Source organism: Candoia aspera, chromosome 5 (assembly GCF_035149785.1).
Source record: "Candoia aspera isolate rCanAsp1 chromosome 5, rCanAsp1.hap2, whole genome shotgun sequence".
Taxonomy (NCBI): Eukaryota; Metazoa; Chordata; class Lepidosauria; order Squamata; family Boidae; genus Candoia; species Candoia aspera.
Window position 1 is genome coordinate 106,751,835 of NC_086157.1, and position 9,310 is coordinate 106,761,144.

A 9,310-nucleotide genomic window follows, 5' to 3' on the forward strand; every position below is an offset into this window, starting at 1 on the left:
GTGCATGCTTGTCTTGGTGGCCATGAACTCCTACTCCATTCCAGACCCCTGACCCCAGTTAAGGTCCCTTGGACAACTTGAGGAACTCACCACCACCCCAGCAATAAAGTCAAGCCATAAGGTCAGCCCTGTACACAACCAGGAAACCCAAATGGTCTTTCAGACTCATCCATCCAATAATATCTCACTTCCAGTTATTTGCAGAGTAGAGCTTCTTGATGCCAGAAGAGTCTCATGGATGATAATAGTTATCCCCCTCCCTTCCCCAAGGACCATGATTTAATCATTTTGCAACAGCTTTTTTTAGAATATTGTTTAATATTCCAGATAGTAATTCTATAGTCTCTCAGATGCCTTTTTTGCCAATCCCTGCTGTATAATGTTATCATTTAAATTTTAATCCCTTTGATATATATTAAGGGAAAAAAGGCAGGAAAATAGGGGTGGGGGAGAAGGAAAACCCCAAGCTCAGGTATCAGTTCTTAAAATCTCCATTATAGCTCCTATTTTTATTTTAAATGCATGTTGCTTATGAACTGTAGCTTGTTGAAACAAGGGAGCAGCCATGGATTCTATGGAGAAGCTAGTTTATTTCAGCAAGTCATCATGAAATCATTATTTGGGGTTGAGCCATAACACCCATCAACTGGCATCGATGGCCATCCCAAGTGGAAGCAAACATTTCCAGCTGCAGCAAGGCTGTGCTAGAGGAGTGTGAAAGAAAGAGAAGGAGTCTTTGAACGCAAGGATTGCTCCAGCTCATTCTCTTTGTGAAAAGCCATAGTTTACCCTGATGTCAAACTGGCTCATAGAGTGCATTAGATTACTACTTTGAGGTGCCATTTGAAGAGATCATTATTACTTCCTGTGAAGGAAAGGTCAAGAAAGAAAAAGAAGTTTTATACCTGTGGAGCAGAAGGCTTTCATATCCCTCCTTTTCCCTGCATTGAGGAACAAGTAGCAATTTAGTGCATCTTAATTTAGAAATATTTCAGGCAGGCTTAGTTAAATAAATAATAGCCTTCATTTCCCACAGGCTGGGCTTGGAAAACGGATTCTCATTGCATGTGCTGGAGGGGGCCAGAAACCAGATGCAGAGAGAAAATGCTAATACAGATTCTTGCTCTTCCTTGGCATTTGTCAACAAGGAGATTGGGTGCATTTTTTAAAACACTGAAGTATTTATATCCTCACCATTGAATAAGTATTGATTGCATTTTCTTGTTGTTAAGTGTATACAGCCTGCCTGCCTCTGGGCTTCACGCATTCTAGGATCCTTCCATTGCATCTAATTATATAGCGAAACATTCAAGAAAATCTAGAAAATCTATAGTTATTGTCATATATGCAATTAACATGCCTACAAATACTCTCTTCCCCCTTATTCAGCTATCCCTATATATACAGTACTTTTAAATATGCAACCTCTGTTGTGTATGCATTAAACCCAATTTAGCCATACCATCCTCTCTTTTTCCATTTCTCTCCATTCTAACATGTCTTTTCCAATATAAACAGCTTTGTTTAAACTTTACTGACAGACTGACGGGTGGCATGGCATGCATTGCTACTGTCTGCATGCATGTTATGATTGCATCTCTTGGTGGTTTGTAGCACTACATCTATGATGGATTTTTATTAAACATCCCAAATATAAGAATATAATTTATATTCTGACCATTTTCTTTCATCACTAGTCTATTGCTCAGGCAAGTAGATCACATGATCCAGAGGTTGTCTCATCACGTCTGCATTCATTAATTCCCATAAACCTGGATAACAGTACATGCCCAGATGTGGAAACTGCACATTAAAAAATAATGTTCAATTCCTTTGGCAAAACTGGATCTGATCTGAGCAAATGTACCATTGCTTGTATGCATTCTGCCTCTCTATGTCATCAATCATGAGTGTGGTGGGTCAAAAAATTTGCTCAACAGAGCTGTGGCTTCTACAAACAATTGCAAAAACACACTCTCTCTCACATACACACACACACCTGTTTCTGTGTTATTGTCTTTCAAAGAATCAAATCCTTTCTGTCATTTGATACTTACAAAGGCAGGCTGGCAATTTGTTGCAAATCATTAACCAGCCTTTTCCAACGTTCTCAGCACACATGTTCACATCATGGAATAAAAGTGTTATAGGGAGGAAAAGCACCCATATATCTTGTGTTTTATCCTCCCACAGCTGAGACTTAATATTTGTGATTTAACCTTCCAGCTAATTCAGTGCAGTTGTTTTCTCTCCACAACTGGATGCCCATTCTTGCTATTACTGGTCTGCTTGGAATTCAAATCCCAGAATATCTGTAGAAGCCCTAACGAATTGCAGTTGATTATCTAGAAAATGTGCAAGATCAGTTGCCATATTTAGAAGGCCTGGTGGAAAGGGAAATGTGCACTGGCAGCAAAATCTCAGCATCACATAATTATAGTAAACACCCTTGCATATGGAATATGAGCACTGAGGCTTTTGTGTAAAATGTGCTAAACTGCCATAAAACTGAGCTGGTAATGGAGGACAAGCTTTTCAGACCCAAAGGATGAGTTTTCAGGTGCTACAGAACATCAGTGGGTATAGACAGAGAAACCCCAAATGGGCAAGGCATCCTTTCTTGTAAGTGACTCCCACCCCTGTCCACCAGAGTAAGCAATTTACTACTTGTTACGCAGCCCAGAATATCATTTACACACAACAAGGATACTTCAGGTTCTGGGAAACCCAGTTCCATTCTCACTGTGGTCTCTAACATGGCATCTGGGGGAGGACAGCAATGGATCTGCAGAAACCTCCCTTAGTTCACAGATGCCTTCTTCTCCCACCTATAATTCCCCCCCCCTTTAATGCAAACAGTTCTTTTATTTTAAAAAATTAGAAGCTGACATATTTTAGCATCAACCTAATTGTAATAAGACCCTCAAGCCCTAAAGGTCAAATGAACGTTTTTTGAAAATGGAATTTATGTGTAAATGCAGAACAATGTTTTCTTGGTTGCACATCTACCTGCTCCAGAAGAAATGTGAACAGAAGAAGCAAAAAAGTATCCTGCAGGACAGGAGGTCTAAGGGAGACATCAGATAGCATTCTGGAACATTAGTGCTTGTAACTGGTTATGTCCCCTATGTCAACTTTTTTGCGAAGGAAGAAGTCCCACTCAACAGGCATTTTAGAAGAGCGTGCCCAGTAGGCTAAAGAAATAGGGACCTCTGGAATGTAGTATTCTGGGAGAAGACATGGCTGGACAGATTGTAGCCCAGAGTTGGAAGCCAATGCATGCTTCCCTAGGAATAAGCCTCACTGCATTCAGGAGGAGTTATCTTTGAATATCCTTACATTTAGTTTTCTTGTAAGAACCTAACGTGTCTGCAAAATGTGTCTGCGGAATGGCTCCCATAAGAACCTGGCATAATTTTCTCATCTGATCTGGTTACCATTTTGCAAATTTTGTAACACTCTTGAAATAAAAACAAAGAGAAGGTGACTTATGATCCTCCAGATGTTTGTTTATTTATTAAATTTGTCCACCGCCGAATCTCGTTCAATGACGATTCTGGGAGGCTTACAATAAATAAAAGAATAAAAATTCATTATACAATATAATAAATAAATATAACATATAAAATGTCACCAAACTTCAATTCCCAGCAGCCTTAATCAGCCTGCCCAATGGTGAAGTCTGCTGGGAGTTGTAGGTCAGCTGCATCTGGAGAGAGTCTTCTGTCCCTGCATTTCTCATGTGGTCTCAGCAGAGGGCAGCATTTTGTTGCTATTGAGTGGGCTGGAAAACAGAAGGGTCATTGCTGGATGGGAGAATTCCAGGACTATGAGCTAGACTGGGGAGATGGAAAAATTGTGCAAGGAAACAATGGCAAAGCATTCCCATATCTGTCCATGAACTCATCAGGAGTCAAGCATGATTCCAAGGGAATTCCTTCTCTCATGTCAAAGCAATGATAAACGTACATTCAACCTCAAATGCGTCAATGAGGTGGCCTCTTCCCCATCATGTAAACAACAAACACCAATACCAACGAACAATATATTTTAGTTATTCACAATCAACTGATGATAGACTGGAAATTACCACCTCTCTGACATTTGTATATCCTTGCTTACTCATTTATTTTACTTTTACCTCTTTGTATGGCTCTTTTTCTTTGACTGTTTATGTGTTTTCTTTGAAACAGCCGATAAAAATATATTGAAAAAACACTAACAAAGGAATAAGCCCACTAATTATGCTGCTAGGGAGCATTTGCTAAGGTCAGGCTTCACAAAGTATATAATGCTGGATTGCAATAGGGTTTCAGTCAAGTAGAGTGGACCTATGCCTGAACAAATGTGGCTCCCTAAGAGAAAGGACAAAAAGATGTCCTTCAGTCCATTCCCCATCTAGAAATGGAATAAAACATTGTTTTATAATGTGTTTTATATTGAAATTTTATTGTGTATTTATTGTTTTATATTGTAAACCGCCCAGAGCTCCTCCGCTTGGAGGAGATGGGCAGTGACAAATCCGACAAATAAATAAATAAATAAATAAATAAAACCAACACTGGATGGAACCAGCAAAGGAGCTGGCACCTGGGTCTGGCGAAAATTGGGAAGTATGGAAATCGTTGAACAGACTGCGCACGGGCATAACAAGATCCAGAGATGCTCTGAACAAATGGGGCTGTCCGGTGGCCTCTGTCCTTTGTGACTGTGGAGACATGCAGACAATACATAAGTACACTTGTCTTTTGTGCCCTGATCAATGCACATTTGAGGACCTCATGACAGTGCGACAGAACGCAATTAATGTCGCCAGTTTCTGGGCAAGATCTGTTTAACCTTTATATATTTTAACTTTTATATATTTTAAATTCTATGTTTACAGTATGCCTTATTTTAACTGTGATGCTTCTGACGTGAATAAATAAAAGTCAAGTGGGCAGTCTGGTTTGGGCTAGAGAGTCTCACTTTTTATATTTTAAAAATCAACCTCTGTGGGCTCCAAAGAAGGTATTTGGAGAAGTAACCAAGGGATGGGGCTGATATTTTTAGTCTCATTTAACACCTCAATTTTTGACCAATTTGGGGTGGAAAACAAAGACGTTGAAGCAATAAAAATTGGTCATTTTGCCACTGAATTTTAGCAGTGCGATCTCGGTGTTCTCTGGGAGTCTGGAGCCAGACTGCAAATTAGGGGCTGGAATGTTGCATGCAGCCCACAGACTAAAAGAAAAAAAAACAGACAAAACAAAGTCTATTTTCCTAGTTTAGCAGGTACGCTTTGCCTTGAGACCCTTATGCTTCATGGTCTGGCTAAAGGTCATGCTAAACCTATGACAGAAGATGTTGTGTGGAGTCCTTGGTGCTCTCTGGGCTTGGTTGTTTGTTTGCAGACATTTCATCACCCAACTAGGTGACATCATCAGGGCGAGTGAGCGTGGAGTTTGCTCCCTGTTGATATATGGTAGCTTGCCTTTCCAGTGTTGGTGGGGGTGTGGTTTTCTCCTTGGTGGTTCCTTGATTATTGTTTTCTGCCCGATTGTGTCTGGTGCTGATCCCTGATTATCTGAATGTTGGCGACTGGAAGGGAGGTGTCTTTTTGTTTCCTTCCTAGGTTTTTTACTGTCTCTTTTGAATGGTGCGTGAATGTGGTTTATCTCTATGTGCCTATCCTAAGAAGGATAAACCAACACTCAAACGTTAGCACTTCTAAGTAGTTCAGACAAGAAACACACCAATGAATACCAGCTCTGTCTTTATTGCAAGGTTACATTAGCAATCTTGCAAGTCTGAAAGTATGCCTTCCGCCCCTTACTTTTACTCTTCTGAAAACTAGGGCGGATCCCTTCTGAGACACTTTCTCCACATACATCCCACAATGTGTTTAGATTCAAATTTCGTTTATCAGACTGTTGTCTGACCGTTGCAGCTTTTCCTCCTGTCTCCCAAGGTCATTCCCACATACCATTCCATATAACCAAGGATTGATACCAGACAAGCAATCAGGCAGAAAACAATACCCTCATCAAGGAACTACCAAGGAGAAAATCACACCCTCACCAACGCTGGCAGGGCAAGCTACTGTATATAAGCAGGGAGCAAACCCCACACTCAACAGCACTGATGATGTTCCCTAGTTGGGTAATGAAACATCTGCAAGCAACCAACCAAGCTCAGAGAGCACCAAGGACTCCACAGTCCAGTCCTGAGCTACAGATATTCTCTTCTATTGGAGGTTGGTATGAACGTACTCTGTCAGTTGACAGGTGCAACATTCACAGACCCTCAGACATTCCCAATACACATCTAGAGAGAGATGTCCTCTGTCACATACCTCGAGGTGGATATCTTCAGTCCTGCCCTCTGCAGGACATAGAAACTCTTTGGGTCATTTTAAATCTTGAGACTGAAATTGAGAAGGTATGGACTGAGCCTGAGAAAAGTGGGGACTACCATCATTCCTCAAAGTCTCAGATTAAAGTTGGAATTTCCAGGAAAAAAGAAAAAAGATCCAGGGAAAAGCAATAAGGAGGATGTTGAAGAAAAAGTGCTATTTCTATACCTAGAGATATTTTAGACATGATTTGCATTAGTCTGTGTTTTTATTGTTTTTTCACTAAGTCAAGTCTACTCCCCTCCCCCTCCCTAAACATTAATGAATTGTCTAATTTCGGTATTTTCCTAGTCCTGAAGCAGAGCACAGAGCTATTAATTTTATTGATAAACGTCTGGTAAACTATATATTAAATTGCATCATCTCCCATCTCACAGGGTAAAAGTCTTCATTTCTTTCTGACCAGCACTATTCTACAGTCTGTTTGGAAAATGCATTTTGTTCTGTAATTTTCAACAATTTTATATTGCATTTTTTTTTTTTAATTGATTTTGTTTATCTCTGGTGAGATTGGTCTATCTCCCAAGGAGCAGAGTAAAGGTTGAAACGTGTAGTCATGTGCATGTACTTTACATGGTCAGAGGATACCATTACTGAACTTATTTCCTTTTTAAACTGTTTACTCACCAGTAAGGCAGCACAGTGTGAGAAACCTTTATGTTACTCATGCCCCAAATTGGGGCTAAGATGAGCCCCTCCCCCACCGGATGATAGGTGGTAGCAGGAAGAACTATCAAGCCACTATACCCAAAAGAGGTGGGGGCTGGATAAGAAAGCCCAGATGGCTTCTTTGAGAAGAGGTTAGAGACCTCCACCCTTCTACACTTTTCATTTTAGTTTGAACTCAGCCATATCACCCCCTCTAAAAGAAATCAGGATCCTGTAATATGTTCATTGTATCTTACCTCCCCACCAATATACAGCAGCATTTAATCTATTCCCAGTCTCCTTACGACAAACATCCAGAGCCTGATGTCTCAGGGCTGCCCAAAAGTCTTAAGAGTGGCCCCATATTATCCCCCCAATAAACACTGTTATCCAAGTTTAAGCTTTAATGTGACAAGGGGAGAAATTAATATATAGGTTATACTCCAATCATATTGACTATATGACATTTTAATTAATTAATTAATTTTCTATCCCGCCTTTAGGTGGCGAACATACCTAATATCCCTTCCTTCTCCTATTTTTCCCACAACAGCAGCCCTATGAGGTGGGTTGGGCTGAGAGAGAGGACCGGCCCAAGGTCATCAGCTGGCTTTCATGCCTCAGGTGGGACTAGATCTCTCATACCATGCCTGATTGGCTCTTGGGCTGAGAGAGAGGGACTGGCCCAAGATCACCCAGCCGGCTTTCATGCCTAAGGCAGGACTAGAACTCTCATACCACGCCTGATTGGCTCTTGGGCTGAGAGAGAGGGACTGGCCCAAGGTCACCCAGCTGTCTTTCATGCCTGAGGCGGGACTAGAACTCTCATACCACGCCTGATTGGCTCTTGGGCTGAGAGAGAGGGACTGGCCCAAGATCACCCAGCCGGCTTTCATGCCTAAGGCAGGACTAGAACTCTCATACCACGCCTGATTGGCTCTTGGGCTGAGAGAGAGGGACTGGCCCAAGGTCACCCAGCTGTCTTTCATGCCTGAGGCGGGACTAGAACTCTCATACCACGCCTGATTGGCTCTTGGGCTGAGAGAGAGGGACTGGCCCAAGATCACCCAGCCGGCTTTCATGCCTAAGGCAGGACTAGAACTCTCAGTCTCCTGGTTTCTAGCCCATTGCCTTAACCGTAAGAAATTATATTACAGCTCAGAATTTGTCAGATTGTGTAACGCAAGGGAGTAAAATTGTAAAAAAATGTAATTCCACTGAAGGAACTGTCTGCTTTTCCTACACAAAAGAATCATGTCCCTCCTTAAACCTCCCACTGAGTTTTAAAAGAGGCAATAAGAAAGCTTTATTTAAAGAACTCCCAACGCAGCAGAGGAACATTTTTTTTTATTTCAGACTCATATAAATAAACCTGAAAATCATCCAAAGGAAACAACAAGGTTGCACTGCTAAAACCATGGATCAAATAAATGTTGCCATCACAGGAATTTTGTTAAAAAGTTACTTATAGTTTGTTTCCCTTTTTTAATAAAAAAATCACAGTATTAATAATTTTGCACGCAAGGTACTCTTTTACATTCAAATTTCTTCATTTCTTTTGTAAGGCACAGCAATTAAAAAAATACAATTGCAGATTAAAAAAATATTTCTGGCAAAAATCAAAGGAAAAAAGACTGCTTAAACCAGGAGAGAAAAGTGTGGGAGAATAATACAATGAATATTCACAGTTATCATACACTGTAATTGAATTCATAGCTAGATTGCAAACATTAAAGCATACCATTTTCTTCCGTGAAGCTCAGGTATGGATTGCACCACTTTATCCTAAGAAACCTGATTAGTGTGGCTAAGACACAGGCTCAGGTCAGGAGCCCTATCCATGGCTGAAAACACCAGGCCATGGCTGGACTTCCATCCCAAACTCTCATTCTCCAAGTCTGGGTTAATCATTACCCTTTCCTGATGTAATAGTAGAACAGTCTTAATCATGATCTGTCATTCTATCATGCCAAGCTGAAATAACACAGATTGTGGTTAATAAACTTGTTTCCAATCATGGTTACCAGTTCTGGCTTGAACGCTAAGAACATGAAGCTATTTATTAAGCTTCCTCACCACAGCTTACTGCAATAGATAAACAGAATCAGAGTGGTTAGCCATAGTCAACCAGCATGTTTTATGGCCAATGCTTTAATCTTGTCATGAGCACCGATGGTGAGCAGGAGGGGGCCCCTATCCAGGGGGGAAAACGCATGCGTAGTAGAGAGAATTTGAGCTGTCATTCAAAGAGACACAGAACAGACCCGC